The 15,169-nt window shown below is 43.8% G+C and overlaps 1 protein-coding gene across 1 annotated transcript in view; it reads left to right on the top strand.

The window, feature by feature from the left end:
- The first annotated feature begins 520 nt into the window (after positions 1-520).
- Positions 521-15,169, top strand: part of USP2 (ubiquitin specific peptidase 2) — a 106,182-nt gene continuing 91,533 nt past the window's right edge. Inside the window, 1 exon segment of the mRNA XM_044282349.1 lies at positions 521-676. The gene's annotated coding sequence lies outside the window, so the exon portion shown is untranslated.

Raw genomic sequence — 15,169 nt, forward strand, 5'->3', positions numbered from 1 at the left:
CGCAAAAAATAAAATAAAACATGTCCTATTCTTGTCCGTTTTATGGACAAGGATATGACATTTCTACAAAGGTTATAAAATAAATCGTGGCATCCATGTTTTGCAGATCCACGATTTATGGGCCACAAAACACATACAGCCGTAATGACATGTAAACATAGTGACACTTCGAGACCAAACCTCTCCTCCTGAGAGAGCAATAACTCATAAGTGAGTGCACGGTCAGGGTGGTTTGTAGAAGCTTTTTACAGGATCAGGAACTGCAACTCACATTAGGAATAAGCAATTGTCCTCGCAGTGTATCTGCTATAAAGTTGGGAAAAACTAAGTAAACAGAACTGACTCTGATTTTTCTTAAAACCATAGAAGTATTTTTTGACAATTATTTGAGGGCCTCTGTCTGGAAGATGAGTGGTTAATTACCGTGAAAGGCTGGAATTTGAGATAGTGTGCAGAGAGTCAGCGGCTATATATATCCTCACTGTAACCTGACTCAAGGATTCCAGGGGGAAGAGCAGATCTTAGTTGCCAAGGCAGACCCTAACTGGACAGATCTGGGGTTACGTATCTGCTGGAGATCCTTCACTTTGCTATAGATTTCTTCTAGAGAAGAAGTGAATGGCGTTAAAGGAGTTTGAGATCTAACCACAAACTGCTGCTCGCTCCAACAAAGAAGGTGAGATCAGACATGACCAAACAGCATCTAACCTCCTGGACTCACTGCTCGTCTTCTTTTTTTTCTTGGGGTCAAATTTAGTAATATAAATGTTAAAATAGTACCATGGAACTGGGCAGCCAAACAATATCATTGGCTTCAAAAAATATGTAAGGAATAAGGGTGCTTTCACGCATAGCTTTTTTGCTGGTGTTTTTCTGTACTTTTGCATTTTTAGTGGCTTTTTTTTGCAAACTTCTTGGCAGAAAAGATGTCATCTCTAGATGCCACCTGAAAGTCTAAGGAATATAGGAAACGCGGGACAATAAGTGTTTTTCGCCACTGGGGTGTTTGTTAGGGCGGGTTTACAGGACCATGTATTACGATGGAGCAAAACGGAATGCCTGCTAAAAGCTTCCATTTCGCATTCTGTCCTAGAATTCCATTATGTTACGAGTTATAACGGAACCCACCCTTAATTTGTTTTTGTTTTTTATCTTTTTGGCTTTGTTTCACAAATGCAGCAAGCTGTAGCTTTTTGTGGTTTTTTTCAAGCATTTTCATAACACCTTCTCTATAGTTGAAACGCTAGTGGTACAACACAATGTTTGCAGAAAACCACCAAAAATTCATGTCTGTCGGGAAAAATTTTCAGAGTTACTGACATTTAATGGAGATATACTGTATGTGTGAGCATATTTTAAAAAATTTGATTGGGGTCTGAATCGGCCAAACTGACCATTTGGTTTGGTCGTAATAAATTCGACCCTAATCGAAAGTGCTCTGACTGCCTGGAAAAGTCTCTCTTCCCTACCCAAAATTTGGATTCGGTAGAATCAGATCCTTTTTAGAAAAAATTGCATCAAATTTTTGAATTTTAGAATCTATTCTCTGGTATACATCATCTCATTTCCATTCATTTATTCTAGGTTCCACTAAATATGTAATATCCCTTTACTATATTTTGGGAGCACTGTGTTAGGTCTAATAGATGCCCGTTGCCAAGTGTAATAATCTAATGAGGCAGCCGGAGACCTCAACGTCAGAGGGGGCATGAAAGTATTATTGATGTTACAGGTGCATTTATAAATTAAACAACCATACAATACCATTTAGAATGGGATCTCGCAGACATTTTCTAAAAAACGAAATTCAACTGTTTGCATTGTAGTGATTACATAATGGGAATGTTTCTTTGGATTGTAGCTAGGAATCTACATGTGGATCTGAAAAGGTAAAGAAATAAATGACTATTTTAGGTGACTTTTTTATATTTATGATGATGAACACTATATATCGTCTGAATGGAGTCTTGTTGTGCTATTAATAGTAGCTGTTAGAGCCGCTGAATTGTTATGCAGGGTTACATTCCTGCGGCTACTCTTCTGGGTAGAGCTGGCAAACATGCAAACAGAGCTGAATGGTTATTTGGCAGCTATTTCTTCCGACCCCCTAGGCACATGCATGCTCAGGTAATTGCCCATGTCCGTTTTTTGGGGAGGATCAGTTTTTTTCTCCGGATCCCTTGTAATAAATGCCTATCCTTGTCCGCAAATGTGAAAAAAGTAGGACATGCACTATATTTTTTTTGCTGAAGGGGAAACACGGACAACGGACGCGGAACACAAACGGATGAACTATCAGCATTTTTTTTTCCTATCCGCAAAAAAAAACGGAACAGAGGCCGAGAAAAACAACTGTGGTGTGCATGAGGTCTAAACCAAGCGATTGTTGGGCCAACAAGTGTTCGTATCTGGAAGTTTAATACTGCCGCCGATTACCTGATGAATGAGCACGCTCAATCATCGGGCAATCCAAATCTTTTGACAGGTTTAAAAATCCTAGTTTTCTGGCAGCAGATCGTAGTCGACCGGAGTGATGATGTAATCTCGCGCCGCACGGGATTTTGGCCAAAATTGATGTGGTAAATAAGAATTTTTTCAAATTTTTTTTTTTATACTATATCAGGTTAAATCGATTCGCTGACACAAAGCACGAGAAAATTGGGCTTCTAGGCGAATAGAATTTATCCAGAAATTTGGATCGAATTCCACTTGGTGGGATTCAATTCGCTCATCTCTAATCGTAGTGTCTAATCACGATCTGCTGCCGGCAAATAAATAGACAACATGGGGACGAGGGATGGCATAACGATCGCTTCTCCCAATGCTGCAGAGGAGATCACTGCATGTAAAAGCACCAGTCTCCTCCACTAGCGAGCAGGCAATTGCCTGGAGGGAATGCTTCCTTCATGACAATCGCTGGCAGAATCGGGCTATCTAATCCAGCCTTTAGTCACTGCAAGACACCGCCGGTGGCAGCTTATTACCTTTGAAAACAATTTCCATCAGAGGAGAGTCAGGACACCTCCCCATACACATCAGATAACCAGCCACTCTGAATTAAAATGGAGGTTTCCTGTCAGCATCCATCTAATATGTATGAACACCCTAATGGCTATGGAAACCTTTGGGGATATTTATTTTTATTATTGCTGTCACAGCTTCTAACAGTACATATGGCTGGTGACAGTTGAAGATTTATGCTGAGCATGTGTGACCAGCTCAGTGATCTGGACAAGAAATAAGGAAAATAACAAACAGCAGGTGGCGCTATACAGATACATTTTATTGAATAACTCGGCGGCTATGCTACATTTTTAATAACAAGCAATTTAAAAAGTTTTCAGATCCAGGTGCTGGTTTTGAAAATGTAGAAAATTTTCCTTGGCACAAACCCATTAACAGGATTTTCTCATCGTAACCCCATTCCAGTCTGAAGCCGATTCAGCGTCAGAATGTATCAGAAGAAGGGTCAGCCAGCTATTCATTTCTCCTGGCTGTCCATATAATATATGGTTGGATCGGGTCAACTGGAGCAATAGCTGTTCTTTGTTACATGAGACATTCAGTTTCCGCTTTAATCCCAAGGTTTAATAGGATGCTCCAATAATCAGCTGCTTATGATGCAAATTGACATCAGATAACGTAATATCTATATTTGACTCTGCTGCTGTAAGGTCAGCGTCACACACTACAATCAGTCACTGGCTGCAGTGGTGACCCGCCTCGGTCAGTGATTGGCTGAGCAGGTGGTCCTAGCCATTTCCGACATGTCGACCCTCAGACCAGTAAGTAGGGAGGAGCGGGGAAGAGCAGCTGAACAGCAATGGTGCAGGATCGGTGAGCTGAATACTAATGGCTTTCAAAACACCTTTTCTTAATTAAAACTACCCCTGTCAGGTGATCGGCTGCACTTTTAGATAGGCATATTGTCGGGAACGAGCGTTCGTACGGGGACGTGTAAACCTGCCATAAATCTACTCAGTCCAGCGTGTCCATCAAACTGACCAAGCCAGAATGTTATCCAATGAAAGTTGCTATTGAATGACTGCAAGCAGAGGTTTTGAAAGCTGAGAGGAGTTGATAAAGAGAGAATATCAGAAAATGGTGGGAGTTTTCATTATACAAGGAAAATCCTTAAGGCTGCATTCCCACGAACATGTCACTGCCGTGTCCGTTTTGCAGACTGCAAACTGCGGATCTGCGACACAAGGGCACTAGCCACGTGCACCCGGCATCGCGTTGCAGACCTAGTGACTTCAAGAGCTCTGCAATCTGCAACATGCGGCCAAAGATAGGAAAGGTTCTATCTTTTGCAGCGTGAAGGCACAGATCCGGAAGCACACAGAAGGCTTTTTCCTCCCGCTCCTGCAAATCAAAGTGCAGTGGACGCGGCAGTTGCAGAGAGAGCAGAACTTCCAGGTGTAACGGTAACGCCCCCGTTGCTCCTAGAGGCTCACGTGCATATATTAAAACCTCATTTTTCTCAGCGGGCACATATGGACATGGGACCAACACAGATGCCTTCAGCTGCCAAGTGCACATGTAACAGGTCAGCCAGTGTCATAGGTACAAAACTGCTGACAGATGCCTTTTAAGCAAGGCAGCTTTAAAAATATGTATGCCACAGGTAATATTCTTGCTGTATGAGTCATCCAAACTACAGTATGTATGTTAATTACTGGTGTCCCAAACATGTTGTAGAGGGCCCCAATGCCTGCGGTAGTATTGGCCAACCTGGCTGGCACATACATACATTAGCAACATAGGGCTGGCTTCACACATCTGTGGCATTATTGCAATGTTTTAAAAAATTTGTTGTTTTTGTTTAGCAGCGTTTTTTCCTGCCTTTTTTTCGTTGAATTTTTCCATGCTGGCAAGTAAAGGGCATAGCTATAGTGGGAGCAGACGAAGCGGCTGCCACAGGGCAGGGTTGCCAACCGTCTATAAATTTCTAGGACAGTCAGTAAAAATAGGACAACTTTTTTCCTGTGGCCATGAAAAAAAAAATATACAAGTGTCCATGATTTTTTTTTTCAGGCTGGTGGTACTTGACTGGATTATTTTGGTGGTAATTATAATCAATGTACAGCTCACAGTAAAAGCTAATAGTGAGTTCTATCAGTATATTGAGCTATAGACATGGATTACTTATAATCTTTATCATTCACAATGGTTTTCCTATTTGTCCTGTGAGACAGTGACAGGTCTCACACAGGTTAGAGGCAAGGAAGGGGTGGATAGTGTGGTCCACACCCCTATTCCACCACAGGATGAGACCAGCTGGAGGTACTCAGCCTGGCATAAAGCACCTCCCAGGGTGTCAGTAAGGGGGGAGTGTGTTACCCGTGGACAGAGGGCTGGAGGCTCTGCGAATGTGGCCTCAGCTGGGCAAGGCTGAGGGACCAAGAGGCTGGGAGATGGCTTTGTTACAGCGTGGAAGTGAGCTGGACTACGGGCTAAGAAAGCCGCACCTGTGTGTGAACAGTGAGGTATACTTTAGGTGAGTCAGGTTATTATATGTTTAGTTAGAGCCCAGCTGGGCAGGTGTTTGTTTTTGCTGAGGTGCCAAATAAAAGCAATGTTTGGACCTTTAAAACTTGGTGTTTGTGAAGATCTGTGTGGTTGCAACCCCCTGAAAAAGAGCTAACCCCCCCCCCCACAGTCCGGCAAAAATGTTGATTGTCTGTGATTTTGGGATAAATTGTCCAAAAAAGTAAAGTCTGGTTGGCAACCCTGCTACAGGGCCTGAGCTTAGAAGGGGCCCACCTCGGAGGAGGACTGCAATATTTTATTGTCAGGGCCCCCTCAACAATATTATATACATACAGTATATGTGTGTATAAAACGGACAGTGTGGCCGCCGGGCCTGGTCTGAGAGAGCGATCATGACCAGCTGCAGAAGTGGGGGTTGCACAGGAGGAGGGTGTTCCTGGGTGGGGGGGGGGGTGGGGGCCCCCTTCATAAATTTGCTCTGGGGCCAAGTCAGTTCTAGTTATGCCACAGAGCCAAGTCTATAGTGTTTTTTGAATGGCATTTTTGTAAAAACACAGCAGCAAGCATGGCATTTCTTCAGGCTTTTTCCTATCAGGAATCTGAGTGGGAAAACTCCTGTTCTAAGTATACACTTGGAAAGAAAAAAGCGCAAAGAGTGAATAAAACACATTGCCACCTGAAAGGAAAGTCAATAAAATAATTGTAAATCATTTTTTAAATGACTGTCATTTTACAGCATTTGTCAGTAATATACAGCATGGTATGTCGTCATTGTGATAACGCACCTTGTAAAGTCACACGGTAGTTTCTACACACAAGCATATGGTACATGTGGCGTCACAACCAGTCTCATTTATCACTGATTATTATTACGGTGGATGTTGATGGCTTACTGCACCTTGGACTTCTGCCTGGCGGCTATAAATCTCAGTGTTCCCATTCTCTGGGCATACAGGCTGCTACGTATAATTTCTTACTATAAGTACAGGATGCTGTTGCTGTATTGCAGTACCAGGCACGTTGGTATTATCACGTTCCCTGCTTGACTGATGACTTTGTGCGTCATTCTGTTTAGTTTTTACTGACGCCAAAGCTGACTGACATATATTCGTGATTTCATTGTATGTGGCTGGTCTGTGGACCACAAGGCCATAAGTGAAAATTACAATTTGGGTAAAACGACTGACTGACCTTTGCAGTAATCTGTGACCTAGTCTGGTCTTCTGTTGACGGGATGCAGGTTGTTCGTCACAATCGACTTTTCATCCACATCTCCTGACGACTGAAAAATTTGCAGTCCACTACCTGTTCCTGGTAACAGTCAGAAAACGACTCCCAGGAAGCGGAGACGTGTCAGAGCTAGCTGGGATCCTGAGCCTGATAACAGAACTGCTTCTGAATTCACAGGAGCGTTCTACCTTGCTGTAGGTGTGATATCCTTCTCCTTATCTGTTCTTTGGGCTCCGGAACTGAAAACATAGTGGGAAAGGATGTCAAGACAGTATAATGCTGGCAGATTCCACAGAAGGAAGACGCCCCCTGCTTGTGGGAGAAATGCATCTAGCTGTGCAGCTGAAGAGGGGAATAATTAGGCTGATAAAAACATTAGGGGAAGCCCAAAAAAGACCTATAGAAGCACAGCCATGATGCAAACTCTTTTTGAAAAGTCGGGTACACTTTAAAGAGTATTCCAGTTATATCAAGTTATTCACAGGATAGGGCATAGCTATAAGATCAGTAGTTGTCCCACCATTGGAATCTCCATCGATACACAGGGGCCTCCAAAATGAACAGATTGGCAGGTAAAGCATGCACACTGCCACTCCATTCATCTCTATAGATGGTACTGGCGTAAATAGCCTCAAAGCTGTGGAAGGTCAGTAGGCATGCTCAACCTGCCGTTTCACTCATTTCAGGGGGCACCGTGGAGTCCCCTGTTCTCATGATTGTGCGGGTGTTTGGTCAGGTTTACACATGGGGGAGGTGTAGATGTATGGCGAGAACTGTGTGGGTATGACATGGTTATACACAACTATCACGCTGCTGTTGGGAAGTCGATGACTACTGTCCTGCAGAACTATGTGAACACTGCACCAGAAGATGAATGTTTGGCGTTCCATTTTGAATGTGACTGGTGTTTTAAAGAAGAAAAAAAGTTCTATGACAGGTTTCTAGAACATTTTTTTTATATTAAAAAAACAAACAAAAAACATTAAACTAAGTTCACGATAGCAATATGTGCTCAATACCACTAAAATATCCTGCTATTGTCAACATTGGATGTCGGCACTGATATCAGTGCCGATCAACGCAGAAGAGAGCAGAAGGCAACTAGTAAGGATTCAGGGCTTTCCCATTTTATTTATTTTTTCCTTTAATTTGGCTGAAACACTAGAATCAGTGGCATCCAGAAGCATTTGCTTGTATAATATCAGAATTAGCAGTAAATGGCATGCGTAGCCCACAGGGCAGTGCTGTAGAGGTTTAGTCAGTGCATAGTATAGTGCCTTTTGCACTTCAATTTGCTGTTCCATATAATTCTGTGCACAATAAGAGTAATCACATTTGTGCTCAAAGCCCTGCTGCAAATTCCATCACCGATTATTCTTTCTGTCAAAAATATGGACACCAGGAGAGATCCCTGATAGACACCGATGTAAGTCAATAAGGTCTGCGGACACTGGTGGTATCTGTGATGCGACCATCTGGAGCTGCATTGTCCCTTCCGATAATGGAATTTATAATGCAAAGATTAGAGATGAGTGAAGTTGGCAAAAATTCGACTCTGCTGCTTTGCTGACATTCACAAAGAAATTAGATTAGTGATCAATGACTTGGTCAGAAATCAGATTCCATTGTATGTAGCGGGCGCAAGGACTGGGAACGGCAATTGCGCCACCCACCACCTTTGAACCCCTCAGTTGCCACGTTCAACCCTGATCACTGCATCTGACAGTCGCACTAAGGCCTCATGCACATGACTGTTGTGTGTTTTGCGGTCCGCAAATTGTCTCCTGTCCCTCTCCACTGCTCCCTTAAAAGACCATTGCTATGGCTCATCTGTCTCCGGCTAGGAAGACAGAGGGGTGGTCCTTCACACTGCATGACTGCATTAGGCTTCAGAGTGAGGAGGCGTGTGTGACTAATACCGTACCCCAACTGACGTCAGATGTCAACTACGTAGAGCCTGCGAGATACAGTATGGTCACGGGTTACCAAGGCGTGACATTACGTCCTCCTGGAGGAGCGGGTAAGGTCAGTCTTGGTACAGTTTTCAGACTCCTCCCTTCCACACGGGCACAGAGAGGCAACAAGCTGAGAGCCTTTTCACTGCCCCAGTGAAACGGCGCGGTCTCAGCCAGGGTATCTGCCACCAGTTTCTTGTTTGACATAATCCCGGTCCGTAAACAGGATTATATAAGGTAAGAAACCAACCCGCGGTAGCGTATATCTAGGCCGAAACACTGACATGGGGATTCGTGATCGAGGTACAAAGCAGCACAAAATTAAATTATATATTTAATCGCCTAAAGGGCTCACTAGAAATAACACTATACACACAATATATACAGTGGTCTGAGGTTACAAATACAGATGGCGTGGTACAAACAGGGTTAAGCAGAACAAAAGTCAGTTTACCAGATGGATGAGTCCTTTTGGGTTGTGATGAGTCCTTTGCTGTAGATGTAGCTTGAGAAAGACTTGGATGTCGAAACGTTTTTTTTTTAAGTCTATCTACGGTTTTTGGGGGATCCCTGAGGCCGGAACCTGATGCCACGAGCACCGCCGCAAGCACTGAAGTGTTTTCAAGTAAGTGGTGCTGTCCTACTTAATTTTTTTGTTTTGAGTCCTTTGCTGTAGTCACATGGAGGGCAGCAATGTCAGCAGGTTGCAGGTCCCTCTAAACACATGGCACGATGTGACCCTCCTTCAAAGAAAAGACACGCCCGCTTGCTGGCACAAGCCTTTTAACCTGTAGCCGGCCCCTCCCCTTCCAGCCTCAGGGAGGGGTCCACTCCCCCTCTTCTGGGCTGGCAGCAAATGACCCATAACACTTTAGGGTTCATAGCTCCAGAACAGAAGGTCACAGGGAGATGGTTCTGGGACCAACAGACCCGCCTGGGTTCCAGCTACCAGTAGAGTCCAAGCAAGGATTATTTGGTTTCTGTGGGGAAATATGTATAGCCTAGCATCCCACCACCAAGCTATGACCACGGGCCTGTTCATCGTGGCCACAGGGACACATATGCATCTGGTTTATGTTTGTGATGGACGGGCGATTCATAATTCCTTATAAATCGCCGGTTCTGTGATGTCTGATGTGCATTGAACTGGGGAATGGCCTAGACCCCTGCAGAGGTTTTTCCTGTTCAGTTAGCTGGGTTCCTGGCTGGCTGAATGGAGGTGAGAAATTGTAAACAAAGGTGGACTGCTAGAGGTTCTTTGCCATATGGCTGGGCTTTGAAGCAGGGCCCTCCTGTGGAGTTGACTGACTGTGCTATCTTACAGCTGATGGCTGGTGTGGGAACATGGCTGACAGTAAATATTAATCCATATTCCTCAGTGTGTCTCAAAGTAATCCAATCTGATTGGCTGACAGGAAGCTGCTGGCTACAGCAAGTTTGTACGTGTCCTGAGGGAATGCACTGGCAGAGGAGCCATCTTGGGAAGATTCTCATAATGTAGCATTCAAAACCGCCATAACTAATTGAAAACAGTGGTAAGTGAAGACACTAAAGATTGCTTTATGTATAATGCTGCTGCAGCAGTAATACAGATGTAGCAGGGTTAGCACACCAGCTCTTAACACGATGAGTTAAGAAATTTGAGTTATCTTGAGACAAAAGCAATTGAAGGTGTTTGCTGAGATTAGATAACACAACTCAGAAAACAGGAGTGTTAACCCTACGCAGGTTGATATATAGTTTTACGGGAAAAGATTTAGTAAAACTATGTTATCTGTATTTTATTTAAACCACTTTTCTTCCATGCTTAGGAGTAGGCTTGAGTGAATCGAGCCCGGATCATAGTCAATTTCTTAAAAATCCGTTCCGTAGCTACTGTACTGTCAGCATAAGAGGTGTAATTTATTGCCGTCTACATCACTGTGCAGTGCACCAAGATCCATAGCTAATCCATTCTGTTAAACAAAAAGAAAAGCATACAGCACCCTTCAGTAAAGCCAAAAACCCGTGCACACCCCTGCAGGAGCTGTGTCCAAATGGCTCCTTAGTGGAACAAAATATAGAAATGGAGGCAGCGCCAATAAAGTAGTGGGGGGGGGGGGGGGAAGTTTGTTTAATGCATGTTGTGGCAGTCCAAACACATGCTTTTTAATTACTTCTGTTAGCTGTAGATGTAGGCCTCCTGCACACGAACGTGTGCTGCCCATTGCCGTATTGCGTACCGCATTTTCGAATCTGCAATACATGGGCACCGTTCTGTGGGCATTCTCTATCACTGATGCGGCTCCATTCACTTCAATGGGTCCACACTTCCAGAGATGCGGAATGGAAGCACGGAACGGAAACCTACGGAAGCATTACGGAGTGCTTTCATGCGGTTTCGTCCTGTACTTCCGTTCCGCAAAAAGATAGGACATGTTCTATCCTTTTTGTGGATCGCGGACCCATTAAAGTAAATTGGGTCAATGTTATTGTCCGCTCTAATTTAACACTGTGGACTTAACCGTGCAGTGCCCCAAGATTTAAGTAGTGGCCCCATGACAGAATGGAAAGTGGCAGTACGAGTGACATTAATGGCCTCATGACAGAGTGGGGATGGGGGGCCAACAGCAGTGGCAGTAACACAGACAATAGTGGCCCCATGACAGTGGGCAGCAGCAGTGGCAGTAAGTATGTGTTCACATCAGTTTTTTGTTTTTGTTTTTGTTTTTCATTCTGATCTGTCAGAAGAACAGAAAAAAAAAAATCCTGTGTTTTGAGCATCCATGTAAGCCAAAACGGATGATTAAAATTTGGAGGGGGAGGGGGTGATTTTAATTATCTCTTATTTTATATATTTTTAGAAAACTTTTTTACTATTCTCCATCTATTTTTAGTCTCCCACAGGCAAATCTTAAAAGCAACTTTACTATGGCAGGCCTTGGAGCCTTCTGAAGGCCCTAGGCTGCCATAGCAACTGAATGGCTCCTGCGATGCCCACTCAGATGTTGTGATCGCAGTTGACATGGCATCTGAGGGGTCAAAAGTCCGTGATTGGAGCCAGGGCCGGTGCAAGGATTTTTGCCAACACAAGCGAAGCTACATTTTTGCGCTCCCCCCCCCCCACCTCGCAGTTTACCTGGCCCTGGTCCCGTCTGCAGCAGCTGGCTTCTCCTCTGTGTGGTCCTGGTATCTTCTCTCTGCTTCAGACAATCGCTGGTTTGAGGAGCGTATTTTACGCCCTCTAAGATGCACCTAGGTTTTTTACGCTGGGTTCAGACCTGAACGTTCTGAAAGGAGCGCTCTGTATGCGCGATTGTACCGGCGTTTGCAATCGCGCATACAGAGACAAGCGAACGCCCATTCCCAAAAGTCTATGTACGGGAACGCGCGACAAGACGCCCCAAAGAAGCTCATGTAACTTCTTGGGGCGTTTTACAGCGCGATCGTACGTACTGTAAAACGCCCAGGTGAAAACCATTTCCATAGGGAATCATTGGTTTCTCCTTGTTTTAGCGTTTTACAGTGCGTAGGAACGAGCTGTAAAATGCTCAGGTGTGAACCCAGCCTTAGAGGAGGATAATAAGAAAAAAATATTTTCAATTACACCTCAGATCAGCAATCGGACCTCCAATGCCTCAGATCATGCCCCCCCCCCCCATGTCAGCCATCATGCCACTCCATGTCATAGTTCTCCACCTCAAGGCCTCAATGTCACACATTTTTTTCCACCTCCATGTCAAATCACCCCTCCTTGTCACAGTTCTCCCCCTCCAAACCATGTCACATCACCCCCTTCGTGTCACATCATGATTACATCATTACCACCTATTGTGTCACATTTCAGTCCCCCCCCCCGCCCAATTCCCATGCTACAGACATTGTCTCCCCCCCCCCCCCCCCACACAGTCATGTCACGGTCACCCCCCCCCCCCCCCCCATCCTCCATTTATGATTGTTTGTGCAATTTTTTTATACACTTATGCCGTGCACTCTGGTTCTAGTGCGCTCATCGGTGATCAGCTACCCACCTGTCCTGCTGCTACGGCAATCTGGCTGTGAGTCAGACACGGTCAACTCCCGTCCCTGCTGCCGCCCACCGCCGCTGCACCACTCGCTAGTCACACCCCCCCCCCCCCTTGCCTGACCCCATGACCATTTGCTGTGCTGCCGGGCCCGTGCCACACTGCGAGTAAGGGCTGGGGCGGGTGCACGGCGGCGCTGCGGCGCAACTCACAAGTAAGTGATTTAAAAAATAAATAAATAGTTTATTTGTGCGCCCTAAGGACTCAGCCCTATTTCACCTTAAGGACTTGGCCATTTTTTTTGCAAATCTGACCAGTGTCACTTTAAGTGCTGATAACTTTAAAACGCTTTGACTTATCCAGGCCATTCTTAGATTGTGTTTTTTGTTTTTTTTGTTTTTTTTCCCCCGTCACACATATTGTACTTCATGACACTGATAAAATTAAGTCAAAAAAATTTATTTTTATTTATAAAAAAAATACCCAATTTACCAATTTTTTTTTTAAAATGGCAAATTTCCAAATTTCAATTTCTCTACTTCTATAATACATAGTAATACCTCAAAAAATAATTACTTTACATTCCCCATATGTCTACTTCATGTTTGGATCATTTTGGGAATGATATTTTATTTTTTGGGGGATGTTACAATGCTTAGAGGTTTAGAAGCAAATTTTTATTTTTTTTTAGAAATTTTCAAAAACCCAATTTTTAGGGACCAGTTCAGGTCTGAAGTCACTTTGTGAGGCTTACATAATAGAAACCACAAAAATGACCCCATTCTATAAACTACACCCCACAAGGTATTCAAAACTGATTTTACAAACTTTGTTACCCCTTTAGGTGTTCCACAAGATCTAATGGAAAATGGATACAATTTCACATTTTTGGCAGACTTTTCATTTTTATTTTTTTTCCAGTTACAAAGCAGTTAACAGCCAAACCAAACTCCATATGTATGGCCCTGATTCTGTAGTTTACAGAAACACCCCATATGTTGTCGTAAACCGCTGTACGGGCACACTGCAGGGAGCAGAAGGAAAGGAATGCCATACGGTTTTTGGAAGGCAGGTTTTGCTGGACTGTTTTTTTTCACCATGTCCCATTTGAAGCCCCCCTGATGCACCCCTAGAGTAGAAACTCCCAAAAAAGTGACCCCATTTTAGAAACTACAGGATAGGCTGACAGTATTGCTGGTACTAGTTTAGGGTACATATGATTTTTGGTTGCTCTATATTACACTTTTTGTGAGGTAAGGTAACAAGAAATAGCTGTTTTGGCACTTTTTTTTGTTATTTACAACATTCGTTTGACCAGGTTTTTTTTTTATAGACAAGGTTGCCAGGGACGCTGCAATACCTAATATGTATACTTCTTTTATTTATGTAAGTTTTACACAATGATTTCATTTTTGAAGCAAAAAAATCATGTTTTAGGGTTTCCATAGTCTGAGAGCCATAATTTTTCAGTTTTTGGGCAATAACCTTGGGTAGGGTATGATTTTTGCGGGATGAGGACTGTTTTATTGGCACTATTTTGGAGTGCGTGTGACTTTTTGATTGCTTGCTATTGCAGTTTTTATTGATTTACGGTGTTAATCTCAGGGGTTAGGTTATGTGATATTTATAGAGCCGGTCGATACGGACACGGCGATACCTAATATATACATACCAAAAGTTTGGACACACCTTCTCATTCAAAGAGTTTATTTTCATGACTATGAAAATTGTAGATTCACACTGAAGGCATCAAAACTATGAATTAACACATGTTAACACATAACAAAAAAAGTGTGAAACAACTGAAAATGTCATTCTAGGTTCTTCAAAGTAGCCACCTTTTTGCTTTGATTACTGCTTTGCACACTCTTGGCATTCTCTTGATCAGCTTCAAGAGGTAGTCACCTGAAATGGTCTTGAAGGAGTTCCCAGAGATGTTTAGCACTTGTTGGACCTTTTACCTTCACTCTGCAGTCCAGCTCACCCCAAACCATCTCGATTGGGTTCAGGTCCGGGGACTGGGGAGGCCAGGTCATCTGGCGCAGCACCCCATCACTCTCCTTCATGGTCAAATAGCCCTTACACAGCCTGGAGGTGTGTTTGGGGTCATTGTTCTGTTGAAAAATAAATGATGGACCAACTAAACGCAAACCGGATGGAATAGCATGCTGCTGCAAGATGCTGTGGTAGCCATGCTGGTTCAGTATGCCTTCAATTTTGAATAAATCCCCAACAGTGTCACCAGCAAAGCACCCCCACAACATCACACCTCCTCCTCCATGCTTCACGGTGGGAACCAGGCATGTAGAGTCCATCCGTTCACCTTTTCTGCTTCGCACAAAGACACAGTGGTTGGAACCAAAGATCTCAAATTTGGACTCATCAGACCAAAGCACAGATTTCCACTGGTCTTATGTCCATTCCTTGTGTTCTTTAGCCCAAACAAGTCTATTCTGCTTGTTGCCTGTCCTTAGCAGTGGTTTCCTA

Source organism: Bufo gargarizans, chromosome 2 (assembly GCF_014858855.1).
Source record: "Bufo gargarizans isolate SCDJY-AF-19 chromosome 2, ASM1485885v1, whole genome shotgun sequence".
NCBI classification, from domain to species: domain Eukaryota; kingdom Metazoa; phylum Chordata; class Amphibia; order Anura; family Bufonidae; genus Bufo; species Bufo gargarizans.